A 16,628-nucleotide genomic window follows, 5' to 3' on the forward strand; every position below is an offset into this window, starting at 1 on the left:
CCAGAAAATTTATGAGAGTTTCGACATGCATGTGAATTTCTTTATCTTCAAGGTCTTAAGATTCCCCAGTATCTTATTCTTTATAATATCAAAATTTGAAGGATATTATAATAAGATGCATAAAAGAGCATGCCAGTGAATGGGACTGTTATGTAAGGTCTTGGAGCTTTAGATCATGTCTAGGTGTTTTGTACACCAACTGGTTATCAGCACTTTGCATTGATACCTCTAGAGGTACTGAAGGGTACCTCTATATAGAAGTCTATTGCCTTCCATCCTATGGGGAACCCCCTTTGCAGGATAGTCCTTGGTAATTTTCCAGAGTCAGGAGGAGTGGGAGAAGGCCACCTTCCTTATGCAATTGCACAAAAGGTAACCCAGCTTCTTCTATTGAGGAATGTTGGGTTTTGTGCTATGCAGAGGTGAGAAGAAGATCATCTCCCCTTGGACTTTGATGACATAGCGGTATGGATGTGATTGTGGGTACAGTACACACCATCAGCAGGAGGAAGAGTGGGGATAATCAGGAATGATGATATAATAGGAGGATGAAAAGCTTAATGCTATCCTAGTTTATGACATTAAAAAAAAAAGGACAGTTTGGTATTTGAGAAGGCTACTCTTCAGTATTTGGTCTTCAATATTATTTATGAAACTGTCTTTGACCAAAAGAATCTGAATATTACTCAGCCAAAATACTCCCAAAATTTTAGTACATTTAGAGAAGGCAACTAGAGTAATAACAGCTATAAATGATTCCATGACAAAAAGTAAGAGAATGTCGAAAAATGTATAATTAACAAAATCATGGCATTATATCTATATGAAGTTTTATAAAAAGTATTATTCAGTGTTTAGAATGATTTACATCAAATATTCCCGTAAAATAGAATATTTTTCATGTCACATTACTCTTGAAAACTAATTAAAACCTTGCTCTTTTTTTATCGAGGTAACATTAGTTGATAACATTATATAAGTTTCACGTGTACAACACTACGTTTCCACTTCTGTATACATTACAGCATGCTCACTGCCAAAAGTCTAGTTTTCTGTCTGTCACCATACAATTGACCCCCTTTACCCATTTTGCCCTCCCCTCAACCTCCTTTTCCCTCTGGTAACCACCAATCTGTTCTCTGAATCTATGTAAAACCTTGTTTTGGGGGGCTATAGGTTAAATTTAGATTTCATTCTCTAGATTGAATTTGAATTTTAAAAACTGCTTTAATTGCTTTCTTTTCCTTTTCTGTAAAACAAGCTATGTTAGTACAAGTTAGAATGGTGCATATAGTATTCTTTTCTTTTGCTATAGCCCCATATAAAAACTTGCTTCATTTCATGCTACAAGCGCTATGACCACTCACCTTAGGTCCTAAAAGGTCAGGAGCTCCCTCCCTAATACCTGTGAGCATCCCTCAGGCCTTGCACAGTGTCCCTAGTTGGCATAAAGCACGTGTTTATTGCTTTTGTTTTTGATGAGAACGATGAGAGGACAGCTGCCGACACATCTGTCTCACATGGATCATTCAAGGAGTTCAGACACCTCAGGAACTGACAACACCTTCAATTTCCTTCTTGTTCTGACAAGACTGACATTTCCCCATGGTCCTCCAAAGAAAACCACATAACTGCCAACAACCAGAACGACTACTGAAAAGCTCACTTCCCCCTGCCCAGGACTGCTGCCTTTTCCTAGTGCAACTAAAGTTGGCTCAGAACCCCACCTTCTAGTGGGGGGGTGCATAAATTCAGGGTTTCTCCATAGTCACAGGGAGCACAACGTGGGAGAAATGATGTTCCAGTGGGACACATGCCTTTTAGAAGAACAAACAATCCTGTATCCTAACATGTAAATTCTACCACAACCATCCCAGCAAGCCCAGGATTCCCACGGAAAGAGACAAAGGCAGGCCACCATTGATCACACCTGGGTCATTTTTTTGAAGGTACGATCCATTCTTCTTTAATCAAAAACTGTAATTTGGTTCAGAATTGCAAAAAGTAACATATTTTCTCTACAGGATTAATATTTTAAGCTAATATACCATTTTGATTGAAAGAAAATTAACTTGAAATGATGGTAGCTTGTAGCCAATAACTCCAGCAGATGTGTATTTGGTATTTTAAAAGGTCTTCTTCACCCTGAAGCAATGTAATCTATGGAAAAACACACTGAAACTGGAGCCAGAAAACCTAGGTTTTAGGTTCTTATATGGGTTCAGACTTGTGTCAACTCTTTGGGTTCACACTTCTCATCTCTAGAATGAGAAAGTCTTCCTGCAAAACTGAATAATCCTTTAAGTTCTTTGGGTTCTAATGTGGAAATACTTACCAGCATGCCTGTAATTCATTTATTTAAAGCGTAATGGAAATTCTGTATACTGTATTCTTATTCATATTCTAATCCCGAGTTACTTCTTCCTTTTCATACCTGGTGGCTAATTAGGTATAGCATGAAAAAGGCACTTTTATCTGGAAACTTCCTTCCCACCCCCCCTTCAAAAGTTAACTTGCTTGTAATACCTGGGGAAAAAAAAAAAAAAAAACAACCCTAACCTGTCTAACCACTTTCTAGGGATCAACTGGACACTTTTCAAGTCATTATACCTTTGAACCAAAGACATACCACCTAAACTATGTTAACCTGTGTTTGCAATGTAATATTTGAAATTCTCCAGCAATTTGGTTTCTAAGCATAATAAAATACCATGGGTGATATTATCAAATGACCCATATTTGAGTTGTGGGAAATCCCAAACTTGTATAACATGTATCTCCTTCATTGTTCAGATTTTATCAATTAATTTTTCAAGATCAGTTATATGGAGATTCCCTAGGTAAGATATCCCATCATGGGTGAACCACACTAAAATCCCACAATCCTGAAGCAAGCTTAGAGCCACAGAGCTATAGGCAAGTTTAGTTTATGTAGAATAAGCAATTTACCAGTTTTGTGACTGCCCTAAAGGAAATACAAGGACTTTTGAGATCACAGACTCATATAACTTAATAGTAGGGAGATTAATATATTCAAACTCTTAATTTTTCACAAGGAAAATGGGTTCCAGAGAAATCAAATGATTTGCCCAAGGAATTACTCAGATAATTAGTAGCAGACTTTGAGCTAGAAATCAGGTTTCTTCATTCCCAGTCCAAAGCTCCAAACTGTGCTCTATCTCATTAAAATGATGCAATAAAATGTTCAAGTAAATTGTTCTAATCAATTTTTCTTAATGCCAACAATCATGTTAGAAGTCTATCAGCACGAAAGCATTTGTATTATGTGAGTCACTTAATTTGGAGGATTCACCCCTGGGAATGCCATAGTTGATCACAGAGTTTAGAGACAGCGCTTTTTACAAAGGAAGTGCTCAATAACAAATTGGTAATTAAAAATTGGTGATATCTGATCAATCAATTCAGGAATCCATTCTGCTGACAAATGTCCTTTTGCCTCATGCTTAGCCTTCATGGGTCATCCTAGCAGGCTGGGGTTCTTCTGGTACAAATAGTCGTGCTTTCTATTGACATAGTTCCTCTAACGAAAATAATAAAATTACTGTGTGAAAATTTCTACTGTAAGGTATTCATACTATAATTTTTAAAAAGTACCTTAAACCTGTACTGTGTTTTCATCTATATTGAAATTCGCAATGATGCTGGGAGGTCCTTTAAAGCAAAACAAGAAAATAACAGCAGCTCTTGAATAGAGCTTCCATGTGGAACCTGGTAATGGTTTTTGGCTACAGTTATTTAATCTTTATTTTTCTATCAATTTTCTAACGGCTATCATAAATAAAATGGTTCTATTATTGCTAAGTGAACTTTTAAAATCCCGACTTGGCCTTCCCTGGTGGCGCAGTGGTGGAGAGTCCGCCTGCTGATGCAGGGGACGCGGGTTCGTGCCCCGGTCTGGGAGGGTCCCGCGTGCCGCGGAGTGGCTGGGCCCGTGAGCCATGGCCGCTGAGCCTGCGTGTCCGGAGCCTGTGCTCCACGACGGGAGGGGCCACAGCGGTGAGAGGCCCGTGTACCGCAAAAAAATAAAAAAATAGGGCTTCCCTGGTGGCGCAGTGGTTGAGAGTCCGCCTGCCGATGCGGGAGACACGGGTTCGTGCCCCGATCCGGGAAGATCCCACATGCCGTGGGGCGGCTGGGCCCGTGAGCCATGGCTGCTGAGCCTGCGCGTCCGGAGCCTGTGCTCCGCAACGGGAGAGGCCACAACAGTGAGAGGCCCACGTACCGCAAAAAATAAAAAATAAAAAAATAAAATAAAATTCCTACTTGTTTTTGAAGATTCCATACTCTACTTATATACTGTTTCTTTGTGAAACATATTTATGCTTGTAAAACATATTTAAGAGCAACAGGGGTGTTGGCTGATGACTGTTATTATTTTGTTAAACAAGTTGTCATGTGTAAGATTTAAATTTTTGATGATAAGAATTCATGATATTATAATTTTGAAAGCCCACTCTGCTCCAGGCACTGATTTATTTAAATCATTTTTAATTCTCACAACCACTCTTTTAGATGAGAAAACAGAGGCTTGGAGAGATAAAGTGACATGTCCAAAGCAAAAACGCTTGTAAAGTGACAGAGTTTGAATTCAAACGCTCTGTTTGACTCTTTACACCATGTTGACTAAAGACAAATAGACAAAACTCTACAGACAAAACCCACTGTCAGATGTTTTTGAAAGACACTAAATTGTTTTCTAGTCTTTTCACCTTTCTTCCTCAATGGAAACATTTTAATTTTCCTTAAAGGACAGAAAACACTGTTGCTTTTCTATATGAAAACTTTTTTTTTTAAAGTACATTTTATTTTTACAGAACCAATCCACATTCATTGTTGAAAATTTAAAAATACAGACTGGTGAAAATAAAATCATTGTATTTCTACTACTCAGAGATTATCACTGTTGAACTCTCAGGGTTCATCTAACTGGATCTTTTTCTGGGCATATGTATGATCATAAGTAAATATATGTGTACACATATGTACCTATACACATAGTATTTGTGCTTTTTAGTAAAAATGAGATATGGTACTTACTGGTGGTAACCTGCTTTTTAAAGTCTGTAATCTCCATCTTTCCATTTTAGTAAAGTTTCATTTCAAACAACACCCAGTCCATATTTAAATTTCCCCAGTTGACCCCAAATGTTCTTTATAACTGGTTTGTTCCAAACCTGAATCTCACCCAAGATGTTGGTATCCATTTGGTTGTATGTCCCTTAAGTCTTTTAAAATCTAGTATAGCCATCCTCCCCCACCCCTGGCTTGCCTTAAATTTTAAGGTCACTGACTAACTGAAAAGATCAGACCAGTTTATCGTGTAGAATGTCTCACCCTCTGGATTTGTCTGACTGTTTTCTTGTGGGATCATTTAGCTTGCTTCTCTATCCCCATGTTTCCCACAAGCTGGATGTTATATCTAAGGGTGTGTGGATTCAGGTGAAACATTTTCTATTTTAATGTAACATAGGTGAGGTTCTATGCTTCCTATTCCGTCACATCAGAGACATGGTATATGACTGACCGTTAGTGATGCTAAGATCGATTATTAATTTAGAATGATGATAATATTTAGGGTTACTTTTTTCTTCTTGCAGCTAGAAAGTAAGCTGTGTGCAGTTACTATGTAATTATAAGGATATTCAGTTTCACCAATCATTTACCTAAAGGTTATAACACACTTAATAATCTTTGCCTGAATCAATGCTTTGAGTTTATGAAATGAAGTTTTTCTAATTCTATCACTCCTCCTACATTTATTAGCTGGCATTTTTCTATGAGGTAGAGCTTTTCATTGAGAACTAAAGCAGTGTGGATACCCTGAAATATAGTTCCTATTGCAAAGGAAGAATAAATGTTTAATTTGTTCTCTGTTACTAAAAAGGTAGATATCTTCAATACCAAAATTTCTTGGTTAGGCATACCTATTTCTTCTGTTCACTGGATGCTCATATCATAAAATATTGACATATCTAAGTTTCTTTTCTTCAATTACTTTTAGAGAATTTTATTTTAGCTACACTTTTCTCTGTTATCTTTGGTCCTATGACAGTTACAACCAAGACATCCATCCCCTGGTTCTTCAGATCGCTAATCCTTTTTCTTTTTATTGCATATACAAAACCACTTATCAACCCCTAATAATATAACTAAGGCTTCAGTTTCACCTAACAATTTCCATTAATAGTGATTTTCAGTTTTTAGCAAGTGGTTATTCCTAATGTATAGGGAATAAGTAGAATACAAACTTAACTGGTTCCTCCATAGTTATGTTGTGTGTCAGCATAGCTTTAGGAAGGGAGTCTAAGATTCCTGACAGGTTTGTGGACTAATTAAACCACATTCCAACCACCTAGTTTGTTCTTTGCACTCCAAGGGTGGTTTTCTTCAGATACGCTAAGCTCTAGGAAGTAAGATGCTACGTTTTTATATTTACAAACATGAGCTCCATTTTAATAAACTTTTCATTTTTAAACATTCAGAAACATCTTATTGAACACAAAGAGAAGGAGAGAAAGACTAAAATATGAAGACAGACAAGAAACAACTTTTTCAATTCTAAAATAAGTATGCCCTCCCCCAATAAAAATAAAATTGAGTCTTAACTCAGTCTTCCTTCTAATTATGTCTTTATTTATCTATTGCACACACTCAGATGAAGAGCACAAAATGCCTAAAGTCCTTCTGGGCAAGTTGACAAATATCTTACACACTGAAATGAGAAGTGGGAAGAAGGCCAGATTGCTTAATTGTTACTTGGGAATCCAAGGAGGTGGACAAGCCAAAATCTTTATGGGGATCCAAAGAGTACAACTTCTTCCTTAGGCAGCAGAAGAAAACAATGGGCCAGATTCTCATTCTCTGTAATTTAATAGGATGATTCCATTGTTTCTTTCATGTACTGCCTGAAGGGGATGTGTACTGCTATCTATGGGAGAGCTTCCATAAGAGAGTTATTACAGAGGATGAGAACATAGCCCCTGGGAGATTAATGAATGATAACCACATTCAGTCTCCTACAGAGCTTTCAGATAAACATTTTGGGAATTGTGCACCCGAAAGACCTAGGCATTGAGGTCAGGAAGTTTTAGTGACCAAGAATTAATGAGACAAGCAATATGCCAAGCTGATTAAAGGAGCTTTGAAAAGATCATTTGGAAGGGGGGATAAATAGGGGATTGAGAAAGGGTATGGTATTCATAGATAATGGAAATGTGAACATGAGATTGTCATTTCTGCAGGAAGTCTTAAAGAACATTTAACCTGAACCCTTTTCATTTATGGTTGGAGAAACCAAGGTACAGACAGGTTAAGTGACTTGCCCAAGATAACACAGAGTTAGTGACAAAGTCAAAGCTAGAATCCCTGATATCTTAATTACTGAACCCTCTCTCTAATTCCACTAAACCAATATATTTTCAACTGGTCTCCTTACTCTGAGGAGGGATAGCCATAGGTGTATAGTCTTAAGAAGTCCTAGAAGAAAAGCTTTATAAAAGCTTTTTAAAAACAACTTTATTGAGGTATATTTTATATATCATAAAGTTCATTTCAAGTGTACAATTCAATAAATTTTAGTAAATTTACTGAGTTTTGCAACAATTACCATAAATCAGTTTTAGAACATTTTCATCACCTAATAAGATCTCTCATGCTGATTTACAGTCAATCCCAGTTCCCACCTCCCCCAGGCAGCCACTAATCTACTTTCTACCTTTACAGATTTGTTTTTATTGGGTATTTTGTATAAATGGAATCATACAATACATGATCTCTTCTGTCTGGATTTTACACTTAGCATAATGTTTTTGATCCATTTGTAGCATGTATCTGTAGTAAGTTCCTTCTTATTGCTGAATAATCGAGGCCAGGCTGTGTATGAGTATACCATATTTTGTCCATCCATTCAGTTAATGGACATTTAAATTGTTTCAATTTTTTGATTAAAAGTTTTTAATCCTACATTTTCAATTTTTCTTTCATTTTAATGACAGAAAATTTGTAAAAATTCATATTATAGATTATCTGGATGATTTTTTTTAACTGAATACTTACTATCAGTTCAGTGCCACAGTTTGTATTTACGATTTCATTGGTTCCCAGTACTACTACTTTAGTTCTCCAGGATTAAGGACGGAAGGACAAAGGTAGACTTTTAATATGTAAGTGATTCACTGGAGTTAAGTGAAGGCCAAATGAGACCTATTAATACTGTAGGAAGGACTGTTTCACAGAAGAGTTCAACAAGAGAAAAGTAGAGGGAGAACTGAATCATATACACGGCTCTGAGAAGCACAGGGTGTAGAACCCCCAAAAGCATGTGTTACAGCAGTCATTTCCATTTTGGACTGTTAATTTGAATGTTAAGGGTTTTTAAACATGTTATTTAATTTGTTTTGGTTGCATATAAGAGCTATAGGCACAAACAATTTATAATTAGTATTGAGCAAATTTCAGTTACATTATAATAAAAATTATGTGAACACTGAGAATCATAAGAAATTTTTCTCCTTAAAAGACGTCTGTGCTTTACTCAAGTAGTAATAAGATACAGCTATATAAAATAACTGAACCAAACTTTAAAGAGTTTCTAAGCCTCTCATTTTATAAATAAAGAAAAAAGAGGTGACAGGACTTACACAAAATTATACAGCTAGTTAGTGATAGAGTTGGGTCTAAAATATAGGCTTTTCACTGCCATGGCTATAAAACATTTATTACAGGTTGTATATTATTAATCTCATTGAGCCTTTAGTCATTTTATAAATAAGACATCTACTGAGATTGAGACATGAAACAGATTCATTTTTTATATCATATTTTTCTACTGATGACTGAGTAATGATTACAATCCTAACCTTTAATTTAGGATCTAAGATATGGTATTCATACAGTTGGCATAAGGGAGAAGGAAAAGATGTTTAGCTAAATTCAAGAGTCAGAGGCAGAATAGTGTAATTGGAAAAAACCAGAAGACCAGGGTTCAACCTTCAGTTCTGCCACTAACTCCATTTATGAACTTAGCAAGTCACAATGGCTCTGGTCTTAATTCCCCATTTATAAAGTTGAGACAAGGAAAGGAGAGTAGATTAGATGACTTCTAACATTTTATTTTAACTCTTCCAATCAATGTATTTTAAGGGTTAAGAGCTCATCTATTGTAAACTCTTGTCCCTAATCAGAATCATGCCTAACCGATTATTAACAAGTTAATGATATTATTGCTACCATCTGCCCATACACCCACCCACTCACTCACCTTATTTTTCACTATTTCCTAACACATATCATAAGTTCTATTCAAAAGGATGTATCTACTCAGTCCTATGTACCTGTGGTATACAGTAGGTGCTCAATAAATGTTGAGTGGCTTTATTAAAGTGCAAATGAATGTGTATACTCCTATTTTCTGTCATCCACCAGGACTTGTTTCTGGCTTCCTGATCTTATGTATGATACAACACTTAATGATATGTTTTTCTTGATAGGTGCAAAGTAAATGCTGTTTGAATGCCAATTCATTAGTTCTTACCCCTAATAACTCATTATATACAGAGTCAAGACCACATAATTTACAGCTGAGTTGTTTCAAGTTTGTTTTATTCCTCCATGTACACTGTTAAGTCCTTTGAAAACATAAGAGGGTATGCCTTTCATTTCATTTATTGTTCTTAATATAGCATTAGAGGTTCAAGACTTGATTAACTGTTAATTCCAAACAGATAGTACACTGTCTTTTCAAAGGCCTTCAGGAAAGTTCCCTACCCCAAACTCATATGTCCCCAAGAAGCTCAGCCCCCTTGTTTTACTTTCAGAAGAGGTTCTAAGAAAGATGGTTATCATTCTTTGAATACTGCCCCTCTACAAACCTAAAGGCCATTCTTCAAACACAACACTCCTCTTCCCTACTTTCTTTTCCCAGCTGAAGAATCAGTTTCTCATAATTAGTTCTTTAGACCTGATTCTGTTTTGAAGGACTTAAAAGTTCTAGTATAATTAATATCTCAAGTTGTACATAGAAAGAGTCTTGGACTATGAAGGAGCTCAGGGTTCTAATCAAGGCTCTACTACTTACCAATGTCTTTGGGCAAATCACTGAGCACTTCTGAGCTTCAATTTCCCCATATGTAAAAGAGGAAGAAATATCTGCCTTGCCTTACAGGGATATTATTAGGATTAAGTATGTTACTATATAAAAGAACTTTACACGTTTTAAAGCTCTATGTAAACGTAAGATACTATTTTCCTGTTGTTACCAGAATACTAAAAGCATTTTCCGTAAGGTTATATAATTTAAGACCTTCATTGAATAAACATTTAAAAATATATATGCGTGGGCTTCCCTGGTGGCGCAGTGGTCGAGAGTCCGCCTGCCGATGCAGGGGACACGGGTTCATGCCTCAGTCCGGGAAGATCCCACATGCTGCGGAGCAGCTGGGCCTGTGAGCCATGGCTGCTGAGCCTGTGCGTCCAGAGCCTGTGCTCTGCAACGGGAGAGGCCACAACAGTGAGAGGCCCATGTACCGCAAAAAAAAAAAAAATATATGTATATATATATATATATGTGTGTGTGTGTGTAAGAAAGTTGAAAGGAACTATGCTATAGTGTTAACATTAGTTACTTCAGGGTGACAGGATTATGAGTACTTATTTTTTGCTTTATATTTTTCTGCATCTTTTTCAATAGTAGCTATTACTCTTAGAATTTAAAGTTATTTTAAGTCAAATAATGACACTGTGCAACAATTGAGTATTAAAAAAATAGCTGTCAAATCCTGAGGACTCTTTAAAAGAGAATATCAAAAGCAAGCCTTTTGGGCCTCCCTGGTGGCGCAGTGGTTGAGAGTCCGCCTGCCGATGCAGGGGATACGGGTTCGTGCCCCGGTCTGGGAGGATCCCATATGCCGCGGAGCGGCTGGGCCCGTGAGCCATGGCTGCTGAGCCTGCGCGTCCGGAGCCTGTGCTCCGCAACGGGAGAGGCCACAACGGTGAGAGGCCCGCGTACCACAAAAAAAAAAAAAAAAAAAAAAAAAAAAAAAAAAAAAAAAAAGCAAGCCTTTTATAGTTGATACAATTAAATTTCTAAGTAGATTATTAAGGTAAATGGCAGAAATGTTTAGCTAAGCTTTTCAAAGAAGATGAAAGTTATCAAGAATAATGTGTTTCTATTTTTCTAAAGAACTATTATCTTCCATCTATTTTTTTCTTTGAAGTCTTTCTACTAGCTACCAGCATCACTACTCCTCAAAGAATGTCAAGAGATGAGAGACTTAACTTGGAAAACCTCAGACAGGAAGTCTAACGTTGGTGTTGCATAAAAGATACCACAAGCTCCTGACCTGGTTCTTGTCCTCCACCTTTCCACGCTCCCTAAGAGCAACCAGCATTAATCTGGTGGATCGTGTGATGTTCAGAATGTGTTCACAAATCAATTTCTAGCTCAGCTTTCACCTTCTTTACTGAGAATGCTGATCAGCAACCTTTTGGTTTCAGCACTGCCTCAACCTGAAGATCACTGTCCCTTTAATTCGTTCTCATCATTCCCACTCCTTAGCCTTCCTGATTAGTGTCTCAGGGATTCAATAAAAGGACCATGTATTTAATTGCCCAAACTGGAGCACCTTGAAGAGTGAAACAGGGCAAAAGGCATAAACTGAGACTGTCACTACAACACTGTCACCAGGCCACTATGACATATAATCACTTTAAAATTAAGCAAAGTGAGGAGATTTAAAGAGAGGAGAGAGGTTTAATGATGTCTTTGGTCCTGACAACTAAAAACTAGGTCAATGCTGCCACAGTTTTTTTTTCACATTGTCTTCCACTTCCAATGGTTGCTAGCTCTTAAATGTAGGAATTATATTCACATTTTTATTGGAAATTTATAATTAAATGTGAAGTAAATTTTCTTTGTTTCTTTTTTCTTCTTCTTTTTTCGTGTTAAAGGTTCATACAGGGCAGTTGTTTTGCAAAGGAGGGTGGGAATTGCAAAGGTTTTGCCCCAGGCTGTCTTGCATTAAGAATTGTTGCATCTGGCCACTTTTCAAGGAACCAGATGTGAAGTAAGTAATGCCCATTTGGATTACAAATCTCATTTTAATATCTTTCAACATAAATAACAATAACAGTAGTCAATATATTTATTTCAAGGTTTCCAAGAGATGGCATTACCCACGTAGGAACCACACTCTAGAAAAGCTAGAGGAAACAATGATCCTATTAAAAATAATTTTTAAATGCTCAAAAAAGCTTACTTCAATGATGATAGTAAAATAAAGTTTGGTTTGATGGCTACAATTAACCAAAGCACCAAAAGTAGCAAAGACCAGAATAACTCAATTCAGTAAATTCTTAACACTTGGGAAATCTTTTTTTTTTTTTTTCTTGCAGTATGCGGGCCTCTCACTGCTGTGGCCTCTCCCATTGCGGAGCACAGGCTCCGGACACGCAGGCCCAGCGGCCATGGCTCATGGGCCCAGCCGCTCCGCGGCATGTAGGATATTCCCGGACCGGGGCACGAACCCGTGTCCCCCGCATCGGCAGGCAGACTCTCAACCACTGTGCCACCAGGGAAGCCCTTGGGAAATCTTAATCACGAGATTTAGCTATTGAAATTATTGTATTTGGGGGTTCTTACTAAGTTTGCCAAGGTTCCATAAACATGACCTAAGGCAACACAGGCTTGGATGGTACCAGCCCTAACATATACTTTGGAGAATATACAAAGTTCTAATATAGATCAAAAAAAATCTCAATATCAAGTTCCTAACAACAAATCTTTTATATCAATCTGAAACTGCAAGTGAATGGATTAAGCTACCTTGAAAGAAAATTAACAGTAATTTCTATTACTCCCAGTTTTTCAATGTGAGGGCCCATTAATCTGATGGACCTTGTGACCCATCAGATAAGGCAGTCTGAGGACAGTTCATTTACATCCACAGTTGTAAATAAGACTAAGATTTGGGAATACCCAAAATAAAGGAGAAAAAGCTTAGAACTACGCTTAGAGCAAATAAAGATGTTAAACTGTAAAGAGCAATATGGTAGGACAAGGGAGATAAAAGTAGATCAAGTGAACAGTTAAAGTAAATGTTGGGACATGAAGGACCTATTGGAGGAATTCAGGATAGGATGATTTTTCATCACAAGGTATAATAAATATATAAGGCTTGTATAGTCTTTTAAAGTGCCCAAAGCATTTTTCCATATATTATTTATTTAATCTTGAGAGGTAGGAATTATTTCCATTTTATTGAAAACTGAGGCTCAAGGAAGCTATGTGACTTGGCCAAGATCAGTTGACCAGGAAGTAAAATCTGAACTTAAAAAATTTAATACAAATCAACATACATTTGTTGAGTGAACCCAGTCAAAAACTTTGCTATTGGGCTTCCCTGGTGGCACAGTGGTTGAGAGTCCGCCTGCTGATGCAGGGGACACGGGTTCGTGCCTGGGTCTGGGAAGATCCCACATGCCGCGGAGCGGCTGGGCCCATGAGCCATGGCCGCTGATCCTGCGCGTCCGGAGCCTGTGCTCCGCAACGGGAGAGGCCACAACAGTGAGAGGCCCGCGTACCTCAAAAACCCCCCAAAAAACAAAAAACAAAAAAACCCAAAAAACTTTGCTATTTACAAGACACTTTGGGAAATACAGAGAAGTCTCAGCCTGCCCTTAAGGAATTCGTATCTTGTTGGAGAAACAAGCTGCAAACAGGTGAAAAGTTAAGTAATGATTCATGATGTGAATAAGAATTCCAGCCAATGATAGAGGAGGTGTCACAAGGTAGCACCTGGTGATTTGCCAAATACATGGAAAAATGACTCAATTTCACAGGGACTCAGAAAAGAGTATCAAGATGGGATGGTTCATGGAAGAAATGGGATTTCAGCTATGGCTTACACATGAGCAAGATGTAGATAAGACGAGAGCACGCCTCCTGAAAAACAGCAACCATGTATCTATAGCCTATAAAGCTATGGATATATCTATTCATAGCTATGTCAGAGAACCACAATTATTGTATGGATAAAGACTATTTTTGTCTGACCCACTGATGAATGGACTAATGATGCATGAATGAACACCTGGACAGGAAGTGAGGAGCATTCTAGACAAGGGGAAAGAGCAGAAGTCTGTCTGGGAGAGAGTGAATGCAAACATTATTGTGCTGTACAGGAGTATAGTAAGTGGCTTATCCAAGGTTACATAGTTAGAGGATGTGGCAGGAGCTAGAATATAGGCCTCCTGACTTCCAGGGAGGAGTAGAGGTGTAAATGGAAAGAATACTTGCTTTAAAATGAGATAAACTTCAATTAGAATCCCAGTATCACCACATACCGGGGTGTAACATTGGGCAAAGTACTTAACTTCTTTAAGTCTCAGTGGCCTCATTTGTAAAACAGAATTGTCGTGAGGATTGAAAGAAATAATGTATGCAAAGCACTTAGAACTGCTTGGCACAGAGTAACCACAGATATTAGTTTCCTTCTCCCCAGACCACATTTTAAAGGGTATTTTATTTTATTAAAAGATTCACTTTGGTATTATTACCATTGGAAAGATCCCCTGGGCAGCTGCCTCATGACTTAGTTTACGCAAACCTCATATAGATGTAACTTTTCACATTGCTCTTTACTGCCCACATATGCATATCTGTAATGTCAGCAGAATGACTCTGAAATAGCTGCATTACATTTGGGGCCAGTGATCAAAGAGTACACATGTTGATGAAATTAACAACACTGAGGAATGTACTGATATACCTGGTTCTACTAGGTTAGAATTATATAAACATCCACATAAAAATAAATGCAATATAATTTTCATCAACTATCAAAAGCTCTTGATGTACTGAAAGTTGTTCCTATACCTTTAGAAAAAATGGACAAATGCTAAGAAAAAAAAAGGCAGTTAAAAAGTGATTTGTTTTTAAAAGCAGCTTCCAGAGCATTTCTGGAGATAATCTTCAATATTTTCTATATCTTCAGTAAAATGTTATTTGCTATTCAAAATGAAACTAAGACATTAAGAGTTCCTGAATCATCAATTCAGAGTTACCTAAATTCTATTTAAATTTTATTTCATCCCACAATAATTACCAAGACAGAAAAATGGCTTACTGTGTTTAAGAAGGATTTTACATAACCAGAAATGAAAAGGGTTTTCTGGTTGACTGAGTTGACTAGAAACTCAATTTACCGAGAACAATGTACATCCCAGTTCATCAACATTTCACATGGCTACCTTCTGGAAAAAGAATTGGAAAAATGTTTAACTTGACAATTAGTAGCATAAAACTATCTCAGCATGTAAGGTAGGTAGACATTTTGTGGAACTAATCATTTGACTTTTCCATCAGAGAGCAGACCCCTGCGTCCTGGCCCTTCTTCCACTGTTTCTCTTCTTTTTGGCTCCTGAGATACCAAAGGTCCTACCAAGAAAACTGGTTCTCCCTCAAGGCTTTTCATTCTTCCAATTCTCTACACTCTCCCCTCAGCAATCTCATTACAGAAGGCTTCAAAGATCAAGGATATACTGAAACCAAATCTCTATCTCTGTCCTTGTGGCCTCTTGTGTGCCTTAGGCCTATGTACAAATATCTATTTGATATGTCCATTGAAATATGTCACAGGCAACTCAAACTCAACAGGTCCAAGACTGCATCTATCACCTATCCCCAGAACTGGTCTTCTTCAGTGAGCCTTACCTTTGTAAATGGCCCCACCAGTCTCCCAGCTGATCATGCCAAATCACGAAAGAGAGTCACGACGGACTGTTCTTATACCCACATCCGGTCGGTCACCACGTCCTTCTGATTCTACCTGGTAAGTACATTCAGCCACCTCTCTCAGCCCTCTCTGCTATCAGTCCCTGTGCAAACTACTCTCACCTCTTTCACACATCACTTCCCACCTGGTCTCCCTAAATCGGCTCTTATCTCCTCTCCAATCAATTCTGCAACTTTAGCCAGAGTGACCTCTTAAAGTTCAAATCAGATTATGTCACTCGCTGTTTAAAATCTATATTGACTCCTGATTGTCTGAAATCCAAGCTGCTTTGAATAATCCCTGTTTACCTCTGAAGCCTCTTCCCAGTCCTTTTCTCCAGTTAAACTATGCTTTTCTCCACTCAGAGCCTTCACACATAATTTCCTCTGTAACATCGTTTTTTCTCTCAGCTGACTCCTTTCTTAAGCTGGCTCCTATTCTCTCTTCGATTATCAGCATAAAAATCACTTCCCCAGGGGCTTCCCTGGTGGCGCAGTGGTTGAGAGTCCGCCTGCCTATGCACAGGACACGGGTTCGTGCCCCGGTCCGGGAGGATCCCACATGCCGCGGAGCGGCTAGGCCAGTGAGCATGGCCGCTGAGCCTGTGCGTCCTGAGCCTGTGCTCCGCAATGGGAGAGGCCACGGCAGTGAGAGGCCCGCGTACCAAAAGAAAAAAAGAAAAAAAAAATCACTTCCCCAAACCCTAAGATCAGGTGAAATCACCCTGGAATCATTCCAAACAACTCATTACCCTTTTCCTCCCTCGTAGCGCTCATCGTTTTAGTTATTACTTGCTCACTGTCTGCCTTCCCCCTACATTATAAACCCAATGAAGAC

This window comes from Hyperoodon ampullatus (genome assembly GCF_949752795.1).
Source record: "Hyperoodon ampullatus genome assembly, chromosome: 10".
Classification (NCBI taxonomy): domain Eukaryota; kingdom Metazoa; phylum Chordata; class Mammalia; order Artiodactyla; family Ziphiidae; genus Hyperoodon; species Hyperoodon ampullatus.